The following is a 12,431-nucleotide window of genomic DNA, read 5'->3' on the forward strand; positions in this document are numbered from 1 at the left end:
GCAGAGTGGAGAGCATTCGTTGCAAAGAAAAGTAGCAGTAACCTCCAAAGAGGCGCATCCTATCTTCCAGGAGAGATTCTGGTTGCAAGTGGCAGAAAACCCACGTCTATCTGGTTTGTCCAAAGTAAAGGAATTTGTGGCTCACACCAAAGGCCAACGATGGGCTGTGGGCATACCTAAAACCAGGGACTTTGACTCTCTTTTTCTCTCCATTCCAGGGTGTTTTTCTTTGACTTCACCCTTAGGGAGATGACCTTCCGGTGGGGACCTTGCAGTCTGAGTTTCACAGCCTTCCAACCTCAGGTCCCTCAGCAAATGAACCTGTTCCTCCCACGAAGGCCCAGGGTTAGTTCTGATTGGCTCTGACTGCAGTCACATGCTATTCTTGAGCCAATCACCGTGGTGAGAAGGTCTGATTGGCCAAACTTGGGTCACATGGCCTGCCACTAGCAAAGCCGCGGGCCCCAGAGCGAGCTCGGGCTCAAGGACCTGGTTCACATCCGTCTAGGCAGTTGGCCTCCAGAGTCGGCCCAGAGCCCTTGCGCTCCTTGGCTCCTCGCGGCCTTTGGACCCCCGGACGTCAATTCTCAGGACTTCTGCCCCCGCCCCCTCACCGGCACAGCCACCTGCCCCCTCCCTGAGCCTCTGCATCCGGGACGCGGCTTCCGCCGAGACGCCTCCCTTTCTCCACCCTTCCTCGGCCCCCAGTCCCTGGGAATGGCCTGCGCGCCCTCTTTTCCACCCCAACTCACTCTCCTTTGTTCGTCACGGCTCCGACTCCGGGTCCCCAGCTGTATTGTGTGTGTGTGTGTGTGTGTGTGTGTGTGTGTGCGCGTGCGCGCGCGCACACACACACACACATAATTATGGAATGAATGGAAGGCTATTGTTTCAGCCAGATCACACATTTCTACTAGGTCTGAAAGCATCATAGCCTGATACCTACTTGCAGTTAATGGACGCAACACACACAAATAACATCTTCTATGTTCTCAGCGTAGATGACATCAACCGTCTAACATTTTTTGTTGTTCATTGCCACATTTAATCCTCTTAACAACGCCACGAACAAAGTCATGGGTCTGTCTTCATACAAACAAACAAGGAAACTGAGACACCGTGAAAAGTAAGCGACTTGGCCACAGTCACGCGGAAGCGGGGAAGTCAGGCGTTTGGGAGAATTGAACTGCTTCCTCCTGGTGAAGTCGGGGGTGGCCACGTGGCGGACTCTGGCCAGTGACGTATGCGTCACTTTGTCTTTAAGATCCAGTGTTTCTTTCTCAGGCTCTCTTCCCTCTTCTGAATTCTAGTCGGGAGAGAGACTGCCATCACACCCATCAGGGAGAATATTGTGAAACGGGCTTGCCCACTGCCTTGGATTTAAGCAAGAAATAAAGGTGTTGCTTTAAGCCACAGACATTGGGGCTAATAAATTGCGACATTAACCCACACGAACTAAGGCGTTCTAGAGTTCTGGGTGTTCTTAGCGGTTAACGGCTAAGGGTTAAAATTTGATTTTACATTTACAGAAATTTGGTTGCAAATCTTTCTAAAAGGTTATACTGATGCTCATTGTTCTATTCTTTTAACTCCTCCAGTATTCTTTTCTTTTTTTTTTTTAAGATACAAGAGGCAGCTGTGACTCCTTAGATAGAAATACTTACTGTAAGTTAATTTCCTCGTTGTTCATTTCAAAAGTATTTTTTTTTGTTTGTTTGTTTTCAAAGGCTCTTACAGTAGTTACTCTGGGCCAGGCCCCTATCCTAAATGCTTTACAAATATTAACTCACTTAAACTTGACAATAGTCCTTTGAGTAAGGTAATATTATTATCACTTAACTTTCCCATAGTTAGGAGGTAGGTGACAGAGCCAGGGTTGACCCCAGGCAGTCTGGTTCCAGCCATGTACCTTTAACCTCTATATGTCTTATTACTGTCTATACCTCAGGGACGTTCAGCAGGGTTTGGCACAATAAGCCTTCAGTAAACCCATTGAGGGTATGGGTGAATGAATGAATGAGTGAGTGAATGAATGAATGAATGAATTCCACCTCACAAAGTCCCCTTATTTACATTATTTCATTTGAAAGCCCCAACAACCCATTGCCATATGAGTGTCCCCATGTCAGAGAAAAGAAACAGTCTGGCAGAGTAAAGGGCCTGGTCTCCCAGCCAGGGGATGGAGTGTTGCTATTCTAGGCCTCAAAACAAAGAAAGCAGAGCAAAGATATACCCTTCTTTCCTTCCAAGGGACACGCGATTCTGTCTCCTTCATCTAAGGGGACGTCAACTTGGAGTCTTGCATTTTTAATGTGCGTCCCCCTCGCTCCTATCATGGAGAAGTGTTCTGTGCTCTCTCTGCCACGTGATAGACCTCAGGGAGGCCTTGAACTGCCCTTTCCAGGGCCCCTGCCTGCCGCAGACGTGAGACGTTCCTTCCAGAAGAGCGTCCTTGTCTTCGTCTGCTTGGACTACCATAAGAGACTAGGAGTTTAAACGAAGGAATTTTTGTTTTCTCTCAGTTCTAGAGGCTGAAGCCCAAGATCAAGGTGCCAGCAGGGTCGGTTTGCTGGTGAGACCTCCCTTCGTGGCTTGTAGATGGCCGCCTCCTCTCTGTGCCCTCACACGGCCTCTCCTCTGTGTGTGCACCGTCCTAGTGTCTCCTCCTCTTCTTACAAGGACACGAGCCCCATCGGATTGTGGCCCCACCCTTATGGCCTCATTGAACCTTAATTATCTCCTAAAAGCCCCGTCTCAAACACAGTCTTAGAGGTTAGGATTTCAACATATGAGGTGGGGGTGGGGGGGAGGGTGTGGACACAGTCCGGTCCCCTACAATCCTCTTGAGCAGAGCTGCTAGGAGCCAGGGTTCAGCAGAGCCCTCAGGCCTTGGCCGAGGGAGACCTTGACCCTTATGACACAGAGAGACCAGAGAGGGCATGACTTTGCGGCCTGCTTCCTGAACAGGATTTGCATCCGTCTGTGCACATGGTCTACAGTGTAGGGCAGCACAGGGAGCAGCAGGTGTACGGGGGTCTCCCTTCCTTCCTTTGTTATTCATCCCTCCCTCCCTCCCTCCTTCCATTCCTACTGCCTTTCTTTTTCCCTTCCTCCAGACTTCAGGTTCCTTCCAGCCACCGAGTTTCTATGACAAGCACCGTTTTAAGCACAAGGGTTACAATCCTAAGCAAACGGAGGCGGCCGGCTATCATCCGTCAAGCCCATGTACACATGAGGGAGACAGAACATGGAAAGTAAACAAATAAATAAGATGTCAGATGGTATTACGTGCTTTGCAAGACACAACAGTGAGTGTGACTGGGCAGAGCGGGAGCTACTTTAGGAAGCATTCTGGAGTATGTGTGAGAGAGCCAGGTGATGAGAAAGAGAGCTGGGCCAGAGAGAAGAGCATGCCGGGGGGAGGGAACTGCTGTGCAAAGGCCCTGAGGTAGGAGTGACTGTGGATGTGCGGTGACTGGCAAGGTGACACGTGGCCTGCACAGAGTGGGGAAGGGGACGCAGGCAGGAAGGGGTGGGTCAGCACCTTGCTGGGGGCGCCCCTGCCTTGGGGGCTCCTCCTCTGTCCTTCCTCTCTCCCTTTACGCCCTCTTTTGGGGTTTCTTTGCGCCTCTCCCATCTCTATGGTCTCCCCATCTCTCCCTGCACCTCTCCATGACTGTCTTCCTCTGTCTGCGTCTGTCCACCTCCCTCTGGGTCTCTCAGAGGCGCATATGAACACGCACAGTGGCTAGCCCCCAGGAAGTGCCTGAGACCCTCACAGAAGTGCCCCCAGTCAGGCGCTCCGTCCACCGGGCCATCCCCTCGAGCGCAGACATCAGGGAAGTTCTGAGCACAGCCAGTCTCTCTTCTCAGGGGGCCCACAGTCTACTGGGGAGATAAATGTGCAAATAAAAATTACAGAACCGTTTGACCAGAATGAGGGATGCCCAGGGGTCCCCGAGGAAGCCCTGAATTCTGTTAGAGATGTCTGCACGCAGGTTGTGACATCTGACCCGGAGCGGAGTGTGGTGCTAAGAGTGAGGGCTCTGGAGTGAGGTGGCCTCATCCAAAAGGGGCCCCAGAGGTGTCCCCAGTGAGTTCGCCTCTCTGTGCCTCAGTTTCCTCTGTGCACCACCTATAAAATGGGAAGATTCTAACTCTGGTCCTCACTGAGCAGGAAAAATTGCTATGAAAGTTGTCCTATGAACTAAATGCTTGCACCCTCCTGTAATTCCTGTGTTGAAGCTTAAGCCCTAAGGTGATGGCAGTAGGAAGGGGGCCTTTTGGGACATGACTAGGTCTTGAAGGAGGAGCCCTTGAATGGGATTAGCACCCTTATAAAGAGACCCCAGGGATGGGGCGCCTGGGTGGCTCAGTCAGTTAAGCGTCCGACTTCGGCTCAGGTCATAATCTCATAGTTTGTGAGTTCGAGCCCCGCGTTGGGCTCTGTGCTGACAGCTCGGAGCCTGGAGCCTGCTTCGGATTCTGTGTGTGTGTGTGTCTCTCTCTCTCTGCCCCTCCCCTGCTCATGCTCTGTGTCTCTCTGTCTCTCAATAATAAATAAATGTTTAAAAAAATGTTTTTAAAGCTTTGAACATCTCCTGGCACATAGTAAATGCTCAATAAATTTTGTTCATGGGAGAATAAATAAGTAAAAGAATAAAAATATGGTACAAAATGTCTTCATGCTACGGGATGAGATCAGACCAAGACAAAACTCAGGTATTTTCCCCTCCACAACCTCCAAAGACAGAGCCTTCCCTCTGAGAAATTCCAACCCTACCGTCCTGGGTAAACGATGAATCCCAGCCCCTGGCATCGCCGGAAGAGTTTTATTTCATTTTCTTCAGGCTGCAGGATGCGGAGTTCGGTGTGTGGCCTCCAGAGCCTTATACCTGGGTGCAAAATACAGATACGAGTTCTGCCACTAACTGTATAAGCTTGAGCAAAATACTTCATTTCCCTGCCTCAGTTTCCTCACTGTCAAAAGAGGATAGTCTTGCAGTGAGGATTAAAGTAAATAGCTGTAAGGTATTCAGACTGTGCCTGGAACTTTGTCCAGTGGAATGTTTATAGAATGGATTCCATATTTTTTTAATATTTTTAAAAAAATGTTTATTTTTCAGAGAGAAAAAATACACATATATGTGTGTGTATATATATATATTTGTATATACACATGTATACATGTATATTAATATACATGTATATTAAAGTGCTTTGCAGGGCACCTCAGTGGCTCAGTCAGTTTAGTGCCCAACTTCGGCTCAGGTCACGATCTCACAGTTTGTGGGTTCAAGCCCCGGGCGGGGCTCTCTGCTGTCAGCCTTCGGATCCTCTGTCCCCTTTCTCTCTGCCCCTCCCCCCGCTTACTCTCTCAAAAAATAAATAATATATTAAAACTGCCAAAAAACCTACCATAGGTTTTAAAAAATAAAAACAAACAAACAACAACAACAAAAATAAAGTGCTTTGCCAACTGTAGAATCCTGTGCATGGTTGTGTTGTTCGTATTATTCTTGTCCGCGCGAGCTTATGCAGAAGTTACGATCGTTAATTAGTGACAAAGCCAACTCGCTTTCCTCGCTGGTTTCCAGGTCTCTCGTATTTTGCACACAGTTACATTTGTGTGATCCGGCTTTCCGCAACAGGTAGCCGGACAGACCCTTCCTTCTTTCTACCTCCGTAATAGGAAGTTCAACCTTTTCCTGGGTTCCTAACTCCCGATGGTTTCTTGGTGCTTCTCTCTGCTCCGCCCTCCCCCGCCTGCAGGTGTCTGCACAGCACGCATGCGCCTTCACGCACCAGCGCCGCCTGCAGAGACGCGGCCGGACCGTCTAGTCCGTCTTCCCCTGATGGCGCTTTGCAGAGCTCTGTGTCCACGAGGAGTGCGGCTACAGCGCGAGAGGCGTTACCAAGCCCTCCTCCCCTCGCTCGGCCAGTCATGTATTCATTAATTCCCACAGTAGGTATTTACATACGCCAGTTAATTGCCAGGCACTGTTCCAGGTCCAAGGGCACGGGACCTGCCCTACGTAAAGGAAAAAGAAAAAAAAAAAATTGTTTCTTTGCGAAACGTTTGGTCCGTATGGTGAGAAGCGTTTGTGGCTCCGAAATTTTGTTCCCAGAAGGGTCTTGGAGGCAGCAGTTTTTTTGTGGAAGGGGGAACGATAGAGACCTGGAGTGTTTCTACATACCTGGAGCCCCCATCCAGGTAGAGAAAAGCCTCTTCCCATCCCTTTGAAGCTCGGTGGGGCCACAGGACCTGCCCTAGACAATTGCTGTGAATGGAAGAGACATCATGTCGTCGCTTCACTGAAGCATTTCTGGCAGGTGCAGGAGCCCCGGGCTCTGCCCTGAGCTGGGATGGTGACATTCGATGCTGCAAGGCCCACCCTGCAAGACGGAAGGCCCCTGGATGGCCGAGTCCAGGACTCTGGACAGGCAGTTGATATTACATGAGAAAGAAAAACAAATCCGGATATTTTAAAACAGCATTTTGGGGGTTATTTGTTACTGAAGCAGAACCCGGACGTTCCTGACCGATGTGCAGCTAGGGGCGAGGGGCGGGAGCTTGGGATACGGCTGGAGGCTGTTTGCGGCGTCACGCCGGCCTCATGGAGTGTGTGTCCCGCGTAAATCCCGGGAAAATGTTGCCTAACAATGACCTTGCTTGACTTCGTATATATACGCTTGGCATTATATTACGTGGGACGGCATTGAGGGCACTTTGACGGATGTTATTGAGGGCTCTAAAGGGTTCCTTTCCAAGCCATTCCTTGGAACCACTATTAATTTAAAAATAATAAATAACAATAAGATAATTAAGCATTTTTCATTTTAAATGAAAGAATATTAAATATTAATAAATAAACTCAAGGATCCAAGCTTGTAAGGATTTCTTAAGGGCAAACTCTTATTGCGACTTAATTAAGAAGCTCGGCGGAGAAGCGTCGGGCTATTTAACAGAGGTTGACGAAGCCTGGTTGACTGGGGCTGCATAGAGACGCGGCTTTATTAGTCTTCCTCGCTCCTATGAAAGCAAAGTAGCTTGTGTTCCACTTGGGGACTAATCCATTTGTCACTGCGAAATCTCTGAGGACAGGGATGTCCATTTCAAACCCAATTTGCAGTCGCCTTTTCATTGTAGTGTTTTGGGAACGGAATTCATCTGCCTCGACCCTGCTCTGTTTGGCTCCTCTATGCAAATATGTAGTGCCCGCAGTGAAATTTCCAGATCACGTTAACAATTTGTTTTCCCTGAGATCACCTCTGTTTGTCACAGGCTTGGACCCAAGCCCGTAAAGAAATGTCACTCTTGCCCTCTTCGTAATGGTTTTATGCAAACAATATCCAAGCCTTGGTCCTGTGATGATGATTTCCAGGAGAGAGAAGGCTGGAGGGGAGAACAGAACAGAGGAGAGAGACGGGAGCTGGGGGAAGGGAGAGTAGGGGACCAGGGGAGGAAGAGGGAAGTGACAGGGAGGTGGGCTCTTGGAGGGAAAGGGTGGGGAACCGAAGGAAGGTGTGGGGCGCCCACGAGCCAACAAAACTATATCTCATCCTCCATTCTATGGCGGCATGGTGGTGGAGACGTTTCTGCTCTGGGAACCTCCTCGCGTGGTCGTGAGGGACCAATGACAGTGTGAGAAATGCTGCAGAAGGAGTCCGGTGCTTTCCCCCCAATTTTTGCTATTCCTGTGTGAGCAGAGAGAGGGAAGCCAGGCCAGCAAGTCAGGGAACAGACCATTTTTTAATCAAAGCCAGCTCCCTCCTGGGGGCACACTGCCCGCAAGTACACGGACACAGACTCTCAAACTACGCAGGTTAGTGTTCCCTCTGTTGACCTACCTGAGAACGCTCCCATTGGTCTCCTTTCCCATCTCTCCTTCACAGTTGCCCTTTCCCCAGCTTAGAAGACGAGGTAGGGGTGCCTGCGTGGCTCAGTCGGTTGAGGGTCCGACTTCGGCTCAGGTCATGGTCTCATGGTGTATGGGTTCGAGCCCCGTGTCGGGCTCAGTGCTGACAGCTCAGAGCCTGGAGCTTGCTTTGGATTCTGTGTCTCCCTCTCTCTCTGCCCCTGCCCCCCCCCCCCCGTCTCTCAAATATAAAAAAATGTAAAAAAAATTTTTTTTTTAAAAGAAGAGGGAGGATCTTCACCCATCCCAATCCTTCCATAGTGCCTTGCTTGGAGATGTGCAAACCTCCCCCACACATAACAAGGGGGCAGCTTGCAATACCGGGGTCTGGGTGCCCTTTAATTAAGACCCCCTGATTCCCTTTTAATTAAAGTGCCCTTTAATTAAGACCCCCTGATTCCCTCCATCCACCTCACAGGCTGTGCAGGGCCAATAAAGTGGTGTTTGATGTTTAATAATTATTTATCCAAATTTACTATACATTTATGTTGCTTGGATCAGTTGGGCATTACAAATAATTCCGACAATAACTCCACCCAGGGGACATTTTAAACATGCTTAATTTAGAAGTAAACTAAGTGACAGGATAAAAATACACTGAAATAGGAGAGAAGCATCAGGGAGAAGTGGAAGAGATCTTTCAAGGAGAAAAGGGAATGAGACATATTGCTAATGGTTCAGAAAACTCAGCACGTTTTTGGAAGGGATGTAAAAGGACACTTAAAAGGAGAATGTAACCGTTTTATTGCAAAATATCAACATTTACACTACTCTGTCGTTTACACAACTTTGTCATGTCTGTCCTTTGCATTTGGCTCTCTAATTTTTTCCCAGAAGAGCGGCTTGCTGAGAACAGAACTCCTTTAACCTCTCTTCTTCTCAAGTGTTCCCTTCCTCCCACGATGAGGCACTGCCTTCCCCTAGGGCTAACCTTTCACAAAGAATCTACATTTGTGTTAATTCGTGAAAATGTTACAAAGCAGACGAGATGGCAGCCGGGGTCTTTGTGGCATCGAGGACCCGAGCGGTGGGCGGGCTGGCCTCGCGCAGCGGCTAAGAGGCCTGGATCCACCGGCCTGCTCGGGCAGCAGCACGAGAGAGGGATTCAGGCCTCACCGGCTACACATCGGCGCCCGTCGTAAGGTGTGGTGGTTTTGAGGGCCAGTCAGGGTCGCGGTGTGCGGACCAGCTGACCCCGAGGTGGGCATGCGCCCCTGGAGCAAAGGAACTGTTCCCTCTTGTCAGCCGCTGCCCTGTGGGTCTTGTTTGCCACTGTAGCGGAACCTCACCCGGCCTGGTATCGCCCAGAGTCACCCGCAAAGAGCTGGAGCTTCCCGTGTTAACTCTGGGAGGCAGTTAGTCTGTATCCAGCTAATCCTTGCAACTGCGTCTTCCTCTCCAAACCCTGAAGGCTTCTAGCAACTCAGACTTGCGCTGCTGCCTTTGGGGAATAAATTTTACAAACGCAAAACGTGAAAACATTCTCTCCCCTGCTTGGCCTCCAGGAAGGACCCAGGAATCTGCTGCCGTGATGGTTGATTTTGCGTGTCAACTTGACTGGGTCACGGAGTGTCCTGATATCTAAATGTTATTTCTGGGTGTGTCTCTGGAGGGTGTTTCTAGATGAGATTAGCATTTGAATTGGTGGACCCAGGAAGACAGATTGTTTCCTAACGTGGGTGGGCATCACCTGGCCTGATTGGAACCAAAAAGGTAGGAAGCAGGGGGAATCTGCTTTGTCTGATGGTCTGAGTGGGAACATGGGTTTTCTCCTGCCCTTGAGCTGGAACTTGCACCATGAGCTCCCCTGGTTCTTTTGGCTTTCGGACTCAGACTGGACCTACACCTCTGGCTTTCCTGGGTCTCCAGCTTGGAGATCATGGGACTTCTCAGCCTCCATAACCATGTGAGTCAATACCTTACAATAAACAGTACACACACACACACACACACACACACACAATCTCCCGTCAGTTCTATTTGTCTGGAGAGCTCTGACTGATACAACACCCCCCTTGTCCCCCCCACACACACCCGGGTTTTGCTACTTCTCATAGATCTTTTCAGCGCTGTGTCTGTGATCACTTCTTTATTCCTGCCTTCTACGACCTTTGTGACATTTCTTGAAAATCCCATTTCCTGCTCTGACCCAGGGTCGGAGGCTCTCATCAATAAGCAGGCCTGGTGTCCATCAAAGCTCTCTATTAAATAAGAATGTAAACATGAAGGTCTTTCCAACAGAAACACCATGTGCAGCTAATGGAAACCAGAGAAAGTGATTCATTAGCCCAGAAAACTCGGGGAAACTGATTAGTGAGTCAAAAGGACATGACCTGCTATTCCACGAGAGCGCACACAGACACAGACACCATCCTGTGTCGGCCAGTTCACTTGACGAATGGCCAGCCCCGAAGGCCGGTGGGAACCTTTGCCCCTTGAAGTCAACCATGCAGCTCATTTGCACGTTAAAAAAAAAAAAAAAAATCTCTATTTTAGACCATGATTTTCTGGATCAACGGTGGTAAAATAACTGAAATTCTCACTTTGTGCCTAGAAAGGTTGTCTTCCCACCAGCATATAAATGTTTCCCCATCTGTCTGGGGTCTTGGCCGATCGGGGATCCACCATTTTGAAGAAGTTGAGGGAAACCAGACCACCCCATCCCAGCATCAAAGACCTGAATGATGTCGGTGCCACCTGGGTGACCCTTTAACCATGCATCATCATCTTCCAAAGGTTCTGGCTTTGAGCACCTCTCGTTTTCTCCACTGTTGGACTAATCAAAGCCACCCCAAGCTATTTGCATGCTGTCTTAAAGGGCACCTTCTGGAGGAATGAAGGGGGACAACTGATAACTTGATGACTCTTCTCGCAGAACCAGCTGAATCTAGACACTGAGAGTCACCAGCTTTCCTGCGTAATATCCGAGACCCTCCACAAACCATCCCCTTCCTCCCTGGACTGCCATGTGTCTGCGATCCTATCTGATTCTTCTAGACTGAGACACTAAATGCTCCTTTTTAAATGCAAACGTCGTAAAGCTCAACGATTTTATCAGGACTCTTGGTTGCATACAAAACCTGGGTTCAATAGCTTTGAATTAAAGGAATTTATGACATCAGATACCTACGAAGGGCAAGGAGTCGTTAGTCTCGGGCACAGCTGGATCCAGAGGTTCAGATAACGTCACCAGGTCCTGCCTAGTGTCTCCTGATCTCTGAGCTCCTCCCTCCTCTCTCAGGTCCACTCTTAGACTCTCCTGTCATGGCCGCAACAGGGACAAAAGTGTACAGCATTCCCAGAAGCCACTGCAACAGTCTCGTTGCATCTCATTGGCCCTGACGGTGTCACATGCCCGTCCCTGAGCCAATCACAGTCACCGGGAAAGGAAAGCCGCGATGATCTCACTCCACGGGACCCGGAAGGCTGGTTAAGCCATTTAGGTGAGAGTAAGGTGGTGGGAGAGCGGTTCCCAGGGAGCTGATCACCAACGGGTAGGGCAGTGGATTCTGAGTAGCCAAAAAAAAATTAATATACATTACAAAAAAAAAAAAATCTTACTCATTAAAGAGATTTATAAACTGAAGTGGGATGGACAGAAACTTTTACTCACCTCCTGTCCAAAGGGGAACCCCATGAACGTATTTGCTGAGTTGACTTCTCGCGTTAGATACCTGTGAGCTTGGAAAGAGAAATCCCCTAGTGCTGGGACACAGAGCAGCAAAGACTGTGAAAAGGAATAAAAGGTGGAGCCCTAACCAAGACAGCAAGGCGCCTGGGAATGGTGACAACCACCGAGAAGGAGGGAGACGTCTGGACAGGCATCCTCACCATAAATTACGACATAAACAGTAAGGACAGTCGCCGCTGGGAAGGCGCTTTCTCTGTGCCACTATTCTGATCACGCTGCAGATTTTAACACCTTCACCTCTCCCAACAGTTTTATGAGGGTCTACTGTCTTCATTTCCATGTCACAGGTAAGAAAACTGAGACACAGAGGGCTTACGTCACTTGCCCATAGTCACAGCTACTGGTGGTGACATGGAGGTTTGAAATCGGGCAGTCCGCACCAAACTCACACACTCAGCAACACAGGCAGTGAAGAATCACCCAGAACCAGAGAACCAGGACGGGGCTGCTGGAAGACGGTGCTGAAGCTCATTAGACCCAATGGGGAAACTGAGGCCTCCATACTTTGGCGCTCTGCCACCCTCGGGTGTTAGTGAGGACTCCTCTCTCTTCAGTAGTGAGCGACAGACGATGCAAACCGAGCTTGTTTCAGCAAGAAGAGAGTTTTGCTGGCTCCCCAAACAAAACATCTAAGAGCCACGCTGGCTTCAGGCATGACTAGATTCTGGACTCAATACGAGGCTCAGTTTCTCCCGGGCCGTGGCGCCATCATCGGCCGTGTTTGCCTCCTTCCGGGGCTCTGGGTGGCAAGGGCTCTGCGGTCCCTCCGGCCTCTTCCTCCAGGTTCAACCCAGAAGAAAAGAGCCAGGAGCTTCCAGGTT

General features: G+C 49.5%; 2 long non-coding RNA genes across 3 annotated transcripts; one reads left to right on the top strand and one right to left on the bottom strand.

The window, feature by feature from the left end:
- Window positions 1-1,009: 1,009 nt before the first annotated feature.
- On the bottom strand, window positions 1,010-11,349 carry LOC122214884. 2 transcript variants are annotated; one of them, XR_006200129.1, is made up of 4 exons: window positions 11,050-11,349; window positions 4,784-4,895; window positions 3,780-3,888; window positions 1,010-1,306 (listed from the first exon to the last, which is right to left on the bottom strand). It is a non-coding gene; the product is annotated as an uncharacterized LOC122214884 (long non-coding RNA). The 2 variants fall into 2 exon arrangements; XR_006200130.1 differs by having other exon boundaries at window positions 11,046-11,349.
- LOC122214883 lies at window positions 1,512-3,647 on the top strand. The gene is made up of 3 exons (XR_006200128.1): window positions 1,512-1,665; window positions 2,523-2,772; window positions 3,117-3,647. It is a non-coding gene; the product is annotated as an uncharacterized LOC122214883 (long non-coding RNA).
- Window positions 11,350-12,431: the final 1,082 nt, after the last annotated feature.

This window comes from Panthera leo, chromosome A3, assembly GCF_018350215.1.
Source record: "Panthera leo isolate Ple1 chromosome A3, P.leo_Ple1_pat1.1, whole genome shotgun sequence".
NCBI lineage: Eukaryota > Metazoa > Chordata > Mammalia > Carnivora > Felidae > Panthera > Panthera leo.